Here is a 9,040-nt window from a genome sequence, read left to right on the forward strand (position 1 = left end):
CAGTCTAGGCCCCCCATAGAACAGCAGGGCCCCCACCACCTCAGCCCCATGGCAGAGGGGGGGCACTTATGTTTATTCACAGACAGGAGGGAGGACAGAGCCTCACACACTGAGACCCTTGTGGGAGTGTCCCAAAAGCTCAGGAAGCACCCCCAAAAAACAGGCTTAGGCTGGGAAAATGAACAAGCAAAGAAATAAGAGGAAGATCATTGAGAAATATTTTGCAAATGAGCCCAAGAAGGATCAAAATACTCAGTCTGAAGATGAGGAAGCACAAGCTCCTACATCTAAAGACTCCAAGAAAAACAGAAATTGGGCTCAGGCTATGATAGAGCTCAAAAAAGACTTTGAAAATCAAATGAGGGAGTTGGAAGAAAAACTGGGAAAAGAAAGGAGAGAGATGCAAGAAAAACATGAAAATGAAGTCAGCAGCTTAGTCAAGGAAATCCAAAAAAATGCTGAAGAAAATAGCATGCTGAAAAACAGCTTAGGTCAAATGGATAAAACAGTTCAAAAAGTTATTGAGGAGAAGAATGCTTTAAAAAGCAAAATTGGCCAGATGGAAAAAGAGATAAGAAAACTCTCTGAGGAGAATAAATCCTTCAGACAAAGAATAGAATTCAGGGAGATTGATGAATTTACCAGAAATCAGGAATCAATACTTCAAAACCAAAACAATGAAAAATTAGAAGAAAATATGAAATATCTCATTGAAAAAACAACTGATATGGAAAACAGACTTAGGAAAGATAATTTGAAAATTATTGGAATACCTGAAAGTCATGATCAGGAAAAGAGCCTTGACATCATTTTCAAAGAATTACTACAGGAAAATTACCCTGATATTCTAGAAGCAGAGGGCAAAATAGAAATGGAGAGAATCCACTGATCCCCCCCGAGAAAGAGATCCCAAAAAACCAACCCCTAGGAATATTATAGCCAAGTTCCAGAACTCCCAAGTCAAAGAGAAAATATTACAAGCAGCCAGAAGGACACAGTTCAAATATCGTGGAACTGCAGTCAGGATCACTCAGGACTTATCAGCATCTACATTGGAAGCTCGAAGGGCTTGGAATACAATATACTGGAAGGCAAAAGAGCTTAAAATGCAGCCAAGAATGAACTACCCAGCAAGGTTGAATGTCCTCTTCCAGGGAAAAAGATGGACTTTCAATGAACCAGAGGAATTTCAAAAGTTCCTTTTGGAATGGCCAGAGCTGAACAGAAGGTTTGATCTTCAGATACAGGACTCAGGTGAAACATGGAGATTGGAGGAGAGGGGGGAAATATGAGGGACTTAATGAGGATGAACTGCATATATAGAAAAATGATACTGATAATATTCATATGAACCATCTCAGTTAATAGAGCAGGTAGAGGGAGCTTTTATAGTTGAAGCACAAGAGAAAGCTGAATTTGAAGATAAAATATGATGTAAAAATGGAGTCAATAGGAAAAAAAGGGAAATGGAAAGGGAGAAAAGAAAAAGGAGAGGGGGAATAGTCCAAGATATTTCACATAAGATGTTTTTTATTACAATGAGCTATTGCAATGATATGGAAGGGGGGAGGCAAGGGGGAATGAGGGAACCTTTGCTCTCATCAGAGGTGGCTAGGAGAGGAAACAGCATATATACTCAATGGGGTATAGACAACTGGAGTAAGAAGGAGGGGGGAGCAGGGGGAAGGGGTGGGGATGTGAATAAAGGAGGAGAGGATGGACCACGGGGGAACAGTGTTCAGATATAACACATTTTCCTTTTTACTTCTTGCAAGGGGCTGGGATTGGATGGCCTGCCCAGGACCATAGGGCCAGGTGGATTCTGGGCCTAAGGGGTGGTATGGGGGCTCAGGGCTTCTTGGCCCCAGGACCAGGGATCTGTCTGCTGCGCCACTCAGCTATCCTACAGCAGAGTCAGAGTGAAAGGAGAGAGAAAATATAGTACATGGTAGTGGAGAAATAAGAAAGGAGGGAGTTGCGATCAGCAATGGCAACGTTGGAAAGATATGGAAGTAACTTTTGTGATGGACTTATCATAAAGAATGTGATCCACTCACGACAGAGTTGATGGTGTTGGAACAAAGACTGAAGCACATTTTTTTGTTATTATTTGGGGGAGGGTGCAGGGCAAGTGGGGCTGGCTGGCCTGCCTGGAGCCACATAGCAGAATTATCTTTGGGTGTCTGAGGCTGGATTTGGACCCGGGTGCTCCTGGCTCAAGGGCCAATGCTCTGTCTGCCACCCAGCCACCCCTACTATTATTACTATTTTATTTTATTTGGGGGTCTTTTTTTTTCTTCTTTTTGGTTTTTGCAGGGCAGTGGAGATCAGGTGGCTTGCATGTCACATGGCTGGGTGATTATTGGGTTTACGAGGCTGGATATGGACTCTGGTGCTCATGGCTCCAGGGCTGGTGCTTCGTCCCTTGCGCCACCTGGCCATACCTACAATTATTACTATTTTTTTTATTTTAATTTTTTTCTCTCCCCTTTACTTTTTCGCCCAAGCAAGTCTATCTATATTCATGGGGGGCGGGGTATTTTGTTTACTTGTAAGTATACTTTATATACTTGTAAACAAGTATATTTTATTAATGTAAAAAAATTTTATTAATGTAAAAAAATTTGTATGAAATGAGAATAAAAAAATTAGAAAAAAAGAAAAAAAAAGAGAAATGAGACTTTCTGTGTTTAGATAAGGAGAATTTTAAAAAATTTTTCTTTAAAGAACCTAAGGGGTCCTCAACTAATTTATATTAAGATTTTAAATACTAAATAGGAAAGAGTATAAATTGTACATCTATAGCAGTTACTGAAGGTAGGATGAGAGCAATTTTGGTTTTAACTTTTTTTTTTTGCAAGGCAAATGGGGTTAAGTGGCTTGCCCAAGGCCACACAGCTAGGTAATTATTAAATGTCTGAGACTGGATTTGAACCCAGGTACTCCTGACTCCAAGGCTGGTGCTTTATCCACTATGCCACCTAGCCGCCCCCTGGTTTTTACTTTTTAAAAGAATTTAAATAAAAGTAAAAGACATCTCCTGGTACTCAATAGATCAATCAGCATTTATTGTAGAGCCTTTTGCTAATCTCTGGGACCCTAAAGAAAGGCAAAACAAAACAAAACAATAAAAGAAAACTAGAGTTTCCTCTCAAGGAACTCACAGTCTGTTGGAGGAGACAACATGCTAGAAATAACTAGGTATAAATAAGGTTGCAGGCATCATAAATTGGAAAGAATTTCAGAGGGAAAACCCTAAGTTTAAGGAAGACTGGGGAAGACTTCTTGCAGAGGATGAGATCTTTACTGTGACCTGAAGGCAGTTAGAGAAGCCCAGAAGGAGTGTGTGTGTGTGTGTGTGTATGTGTGTGTGTGTGTGTGTGTGTGTGTGTATGTGCATGTTTAGAAAAGCATCCCAGCCAGTCAATGAAAATGCTGAGAAATTGAAGTGTCACTTATGAGAGACTGTTACAAAGTTCCAAGTATTTAGAGTTGATTTTGACCTTTATACACACTCATACATATATGCCCATATAGATATATATTTACATATAGACATATACACACATATATAAATAAAGATCTGGTCTTAATAGTACAGAAATATCCTGTATGTGTCATTGTTTTTGAGATTTTTTTATTTTCAGAATTGTCATTTAAACTTTCATTGATTTTTAAAAACTTTCCTCAGAAAGTATTCCTTTCCAGGTGAGCTGTCCTTGTATATCCACTTTGAACTGTCCTTGCAAGAAGAGTCTCCTTGGAGGCTGATTGAGATAGTGGTCAATGTCCAAAGTAACTGTCAGTCATATATGGTAACTAATTCCATTGTATGAACATCATACAAGATTGATAGAAAAGGAGGAAAAAAATGCCATCTTGGAGATCTCTTGGAAAACATTGAAAGGAGCATGAAGCTGACTTGAGAAGGTGAGTTTGTTTTTTGGTCTGGCTGCAAGGGCTGCCAGAAGGTGTTGGGTTGAGCAGGGTGCGGGACCTCATTCAAGAATAAGCACCTTGGGGCAAGACTTGGGTGGATTCTGATTGTTTGACTGTATCCCATGGAGCCCTCAGGGATTGGCCTAGGGTAGGAAGGAAAAGAGGGTGTCCCTAGTATTTAATCAAGGTCAGGGTCAGCTCTGAAGGTGTGGTGCAGGAGAAGGGGGATTGCTTTCCCCTCTTGAGCCAAGGAGAGGTCCAGGATCCTGGAACACCCCCAATGCTGACCAATTCTAGGACCATCTCTCTAGCTCCTTTCTTTTGACTTTCCTACCTAGGTGGACTCCACATTGTACAGTCTCCAGATAAATTGGCCCAAATTTTCAGCTTCCTATAGAAACCATTTCTGCCCAATCCAAACATCATTCCTGTAGGCAGAGCAATGAGGAACCAAGAATGTGCTAGGCAACCTCATAGTCTCTCAGTTATTTGGTGCTACCATCCAACCCCATCTTCCAGCAGTCCGAGTCTTTGGTTTGTGCTGCTCTTTTCACCAACAAGACTCACCCTAACAGAAACATGGAGGTGACGGTCAACCTTAATGAACTTGCTCATTCCATCAGTGCAACAATCAGGGACAATTTTGGGCTATCTGTGATGGACAATGCCATCTGTATCCAGAGAAAGAATTGGGGAGTTTGAACAAAGACCAAAGACTATTACCTTTAATTTAAAAAAAAGTGTTATCTTATTATGTAATTTTGCTATCTCTTATACTTTGTTTCTTCCTTAAGGATATGATTTTTCTCTTATCACATTCAACTTAGATCAATGGATACCGTGGAAACAATGTAAAGACTAACAGAATGCCTTCTGTTCAGGGAGGGAAGCAAGTTTAGGGGAAAAATTGTAAAATTCTAAAAAAATAAAATCTTTCTAAAAAAATAAAATCAGGAGCAGCTAGGTGGTGTAGTGGATAGAGCACCAGCCCTGGAGTCAGGAGTACCTGAGTTCAAATCAGACCTCAGACACTTAATAATTACCTAGCTGTGATGCCTTGGGCAAGCCACTTAACCCCATTGCCTTGCAAAAACTAAAAAACTAAACTAAAATAAAATCACTCTGAATCTGATTTCACAATCTCAACTCTATCCTGATACTATATATCTCTATCTCTATTTGTTTTTATCTCTATGTATATGTGTGTATGTATATGTTTAGATATAGTTATACTTATCTATAGATAAATATTTTTTACAAGATTATGCAACTACTAGACTTCTTTCTGAGTCCTTCCTTCCATCTTCTCTGTTTTTTGGAAAATCTAATTTGCCAAGGATTTCTTTTTTCTCTGCATGACCTCATCTCCATTTTTGTTCCTCATTTAAACAGCTTTTATTTTTCTTCAAAATTTTATTCCTATGAGCTCTTCTTGTTTCCCAGCACCAGTACTGTGTTTGAACCCTGGAATACAAAGAAAGTCAAAAAGCCGTCCATGATCCCAAGGAGTGTAGAGTCTAATTGGGAAGACAATATGCAAAGAACTATGAACAAACAATGTGTGAGTGTGTGTGTGTATGTGTGTGTGTGTGTGTGTGTGTGTGTGTGTATGTGTGTGTGTGTACAGGTTAAATAAAAGAGGATCTTAGGGGCGGCTAGGTGGTACAGTGGATAGAGCACTGGCCTTGGAGTCAGGAGTACCTGAGTTCAAATCCAGCCTCAGACAGTTAATAATTACCTAGCCGTGTGGCCTTGAGTAAGCCACTTAACCCCATTTCCTTGAAAAATCTAAAAAAACAAAACAAAACAACAAAAAAAAGAGGATCTTAGAGGGAATGCTCTGTGATTAACGATGATTGAGAAAGTCTTGATGAAGATTGGATTTTAGTTAACTCGAAGGAAGTCCAGAAGTTCAGGGGGTAGAGATGGGAAGGGAGAGAATTCAGGCACAGCAGAAACAAAATGAAAATACTGAAGTCAAGAGATGAAGTATACTGTGCAAGAAAAAACAGAGGCTACTGAATTGAAGAGCCCATGGGGGTGGGGTGGGGGGAGTAAGGTAAAAGCAAAATAGGAAGGTGGAAGAGTCCAAGTCATGAAGAATTTTCTATTTGATCCTGGAGGCAATAAGGAGCCCCCGGAATTGATTGAATAGTAATGGAAAATATTTGTCCTCTTTCTGTACACTTTACTCTCCCAAAGTTGTCAGTGCCAATCATAATGTGTAGTTAAATTATATACGTGAAGGATGGAGTGTTTGTTTTAATGGGAAAACATTTATTAAGTGATATATGCACCTGGCAATACAGACATGGAAAGAAATACATTAAGAAGTTGATATTCTAGTTGGGGGAGACATTTATAGTAGGGTTAATGAAGAGCCAATGGAAAGGAAGGATAGTCCTTAGGGTGAGGCAGCAAGTTAGATGGCAATGCCTAGTGGTATAGACAGCATAGTGGTAGAGAAGATGGTAATGCTTCATTGGCCCTGGAAAGCAATGGCAGGACAGATGTTAAAGACCAATGATCTGCCATCTTTTTTTTTTTTTCAGCTTTTTCAAGGCAATGGAGTTAAGTGACTTGCCCAAGGCCACACGGCTAGGCAATTGTTAAGTGTCTGAGGCTGGATTTGAACTCAGGTATTCCTGACTCCAGGGCTGGTGCTCTATCCACTGCGCCACCTAACTGCCCCACTGTGCCACCTAGCTGCCCCAATGATCTGCTATCTTAACAGAAGTTTTGTAGTTGGTGACTACCTACTCATCCAAATGATGTGGGTGACCTTTTCTCTGAATGACTGTTTAAAGGGGTCATGAGCCTCAGTTTTACAGTAAAACAGGTTCTGAATCACCTGGAGTTGGGGTAGGCATGGGATGTTTGTCTTTAAGACTGTAGGTAGGTTAAGAAGAATGAGATTTGAGAAAAAGTCATCAGCTTTAGTAATTTGATCAGTGGTTACTGGAGATAACATACTGAGTTTTGAAATGAGATCACTAGCCCAATTACAAAACGTTAAAAAGTATTTGAGGAGAGAAGTTTAGTTTGAAGTTTGAGAAAGGGAAGAAAGAAATAGGGTAGTTACATTAGGGTATAGTAAGATTTAGTGATTTTTTTTTGGTGAAAATAAGCTGATTTTATTATTTAAGTAGTCTGGTAGGAACTCACAAATTATAATCTAGTTTCAAAAAGTTGAAAATAACAAAAAACTAGATGAATTTTAATTACAGTGCATACTCTAAATATAGATTGTGGAATTCTTATATTTTTGATAATAGAGCAGATATAGCTAGTTTTCTTTTCATTGCAGTTAGTTTCTTTTCCAGAATTCTTTCTTAGTAAAGGCTTCAGATTATTCTTCATTCAGTAGTATGAAACTAGAGATTAGCTTTCCATTTCTTTTCAGGAGTCATTGTGCTTGATAATTTGCCATCTTTTTCTAATTTGTTCAAATGAAGGGAGAGATTATGACTTGCTGCTTTATACAGATGCTCAGGAGTATGCTTATAAATAATCTTTACAAGTTCCATTTCAGTGAATAACTTTCCAACATTTCCGTGAAGAAAATTAAGGATTTGACTTTCCCGTGCATTTCTGTGAGAAATGTATTCTTGAATTTTAGCTTCAGCATCATTAATGACTGGGCCATGTCCTGGATAGATCAAACCAGCTTTAATCATTAATAGTTTTGCTAAGGATTTCATATAATCGTAAAGATCTTCAAATACTGTTGTTCCTTCTCCTAGAATGCAGTCTCCAGAAAAGATAGCATTTTCCTCTTCTAAAAGTAGAGCCATATGATCATCAGTATGTCCAGGTGTGTACAGGATTCTGAGAGTGGCTCCTTCTGTATTAATTATATCTCCGTCTTTCAGATAAACATATTTTTCCTTGTTATTTCCTATAACTTCTTTGAAGGGGTCGCATGGAAGCTTTTTAATGCAATATTGGGTGGCTGTATTGATGCTATTACATATGTCTGCTATGCCTCCAATATGATCCTGGTGCCAGTGAGTTACTATAATTTCTTGGATTGAAGTGTTAAATTCAGTCAGAGCTTGCTTTAATCTGGAATTGATGGTTCACCAGTATCAATAAGAATTCTCCCGGGGCCGGTCCCCACCAAGTAAGTGTTGGTGCCCCGGAGCGTCATGGGCCCGGGGTTACAGCCCAGGACACCGAGGACAGCTGCTCGATGCGCGGCAGGACCTCCGTCATCGCGTCCCTTAACCGGGCCCCGGCGCCCGCGATCTGCAGAACCGGCCTCGGAGAGGGGCGCCGCCGCGCGGCGGGGGCAGGAAGGCCCGGCCCGCCCCCGGCCGATTTTTTTTTTAAGAATGAGAAAGACTTAAGCATATTTGATGTTTTCCCTAACAAGGAAGGAACCGATAGGAAGAGACTGATGAGAAGGGAAGAGAGGGGCAGACAGAGTCACACAAAGGAAGACAGAGAGACATACAGAGAGTATTTCTATGGGGGCAGTCTTCTAGGAAAGACTGAAGTGGGTTGATCAAAGGCCAGGTGGAAGGGTTTGCCAGAGTGAAATCATCTTTTCTGACTCCACAAAACCCAATTTAATAAACATTTATAAAGCACCCACAAGGACTTTATTCTAGCTGGCCAAAACAAAAAATGAAAGTCTTTGTTTTCAAGGAATATGTGCTCTACTCTGGGAGAACAGCACATACTCAGATAAATAGATACAAAAGAATTTTTTTTTGTGGGAAAAGGGTGCAGATAACAGGGGACATATGAAAAAGCTCTCTTGTAGTATATGTCACTTGAGAACTGGAGGGGAATTGGATGTTCTAAGAGGTGGAGGAGAGGAGGAAGAATATTCCAGGGAATAAAAGGCAGGTGACATGGGGTCATGAGCCTCAGTTTTACAGTAAAACAGGTTCTGAATCACCTCTAGTTGGGGTAGTCATGACCCCTGACATCTGCAGGATCTATGGTCTAGGCTAGTATGGCTGGAATATCCATAAAGGGAAGTAATGTGAAATGAGGCTGGAAAGAAAGATTGGGTAGAATGTTGTGAAGGACTTGAATGTCAAAAGGAGTTTTTATTTTTATTCTGTAATCAATAGGGAGTCATTGAAAGTTT

The 9,040-nt window shown here is 40.0% G+C and overlaps 1 pseudogene; it reads right to left on the reverse strand.

Annotated features, from left to right (window-relative positions):
* Positions 1 to 7,168: 7,168 nt before the first annotated feature.
* On the reverse strand, positions 7,169 to 8,154 carry LOC141488634 (endoribonuclease LACTB2 pseudogene; annotated as a pseudogene).
* Between the last annotated feature and the right edge of the window lie 886 nt (positions 8,155 to 9,040).

This window comes from Macrotis lagotis, chromosome 5 (assembly GCF_037893015.1).
Source record: "Macrotis lagotis isolate mMagLag1 chromosome 5, bilby.v1.9.chrom.fasta, whole genome shotgun sequence".
In the NCBI taxonomy this organism is placed as follows: Eukaryota; Metazoa; Chordata; class Mammalia; order Peramelemorphia; family Peramelidae; genus Macrotis; species Macrotis lagotis.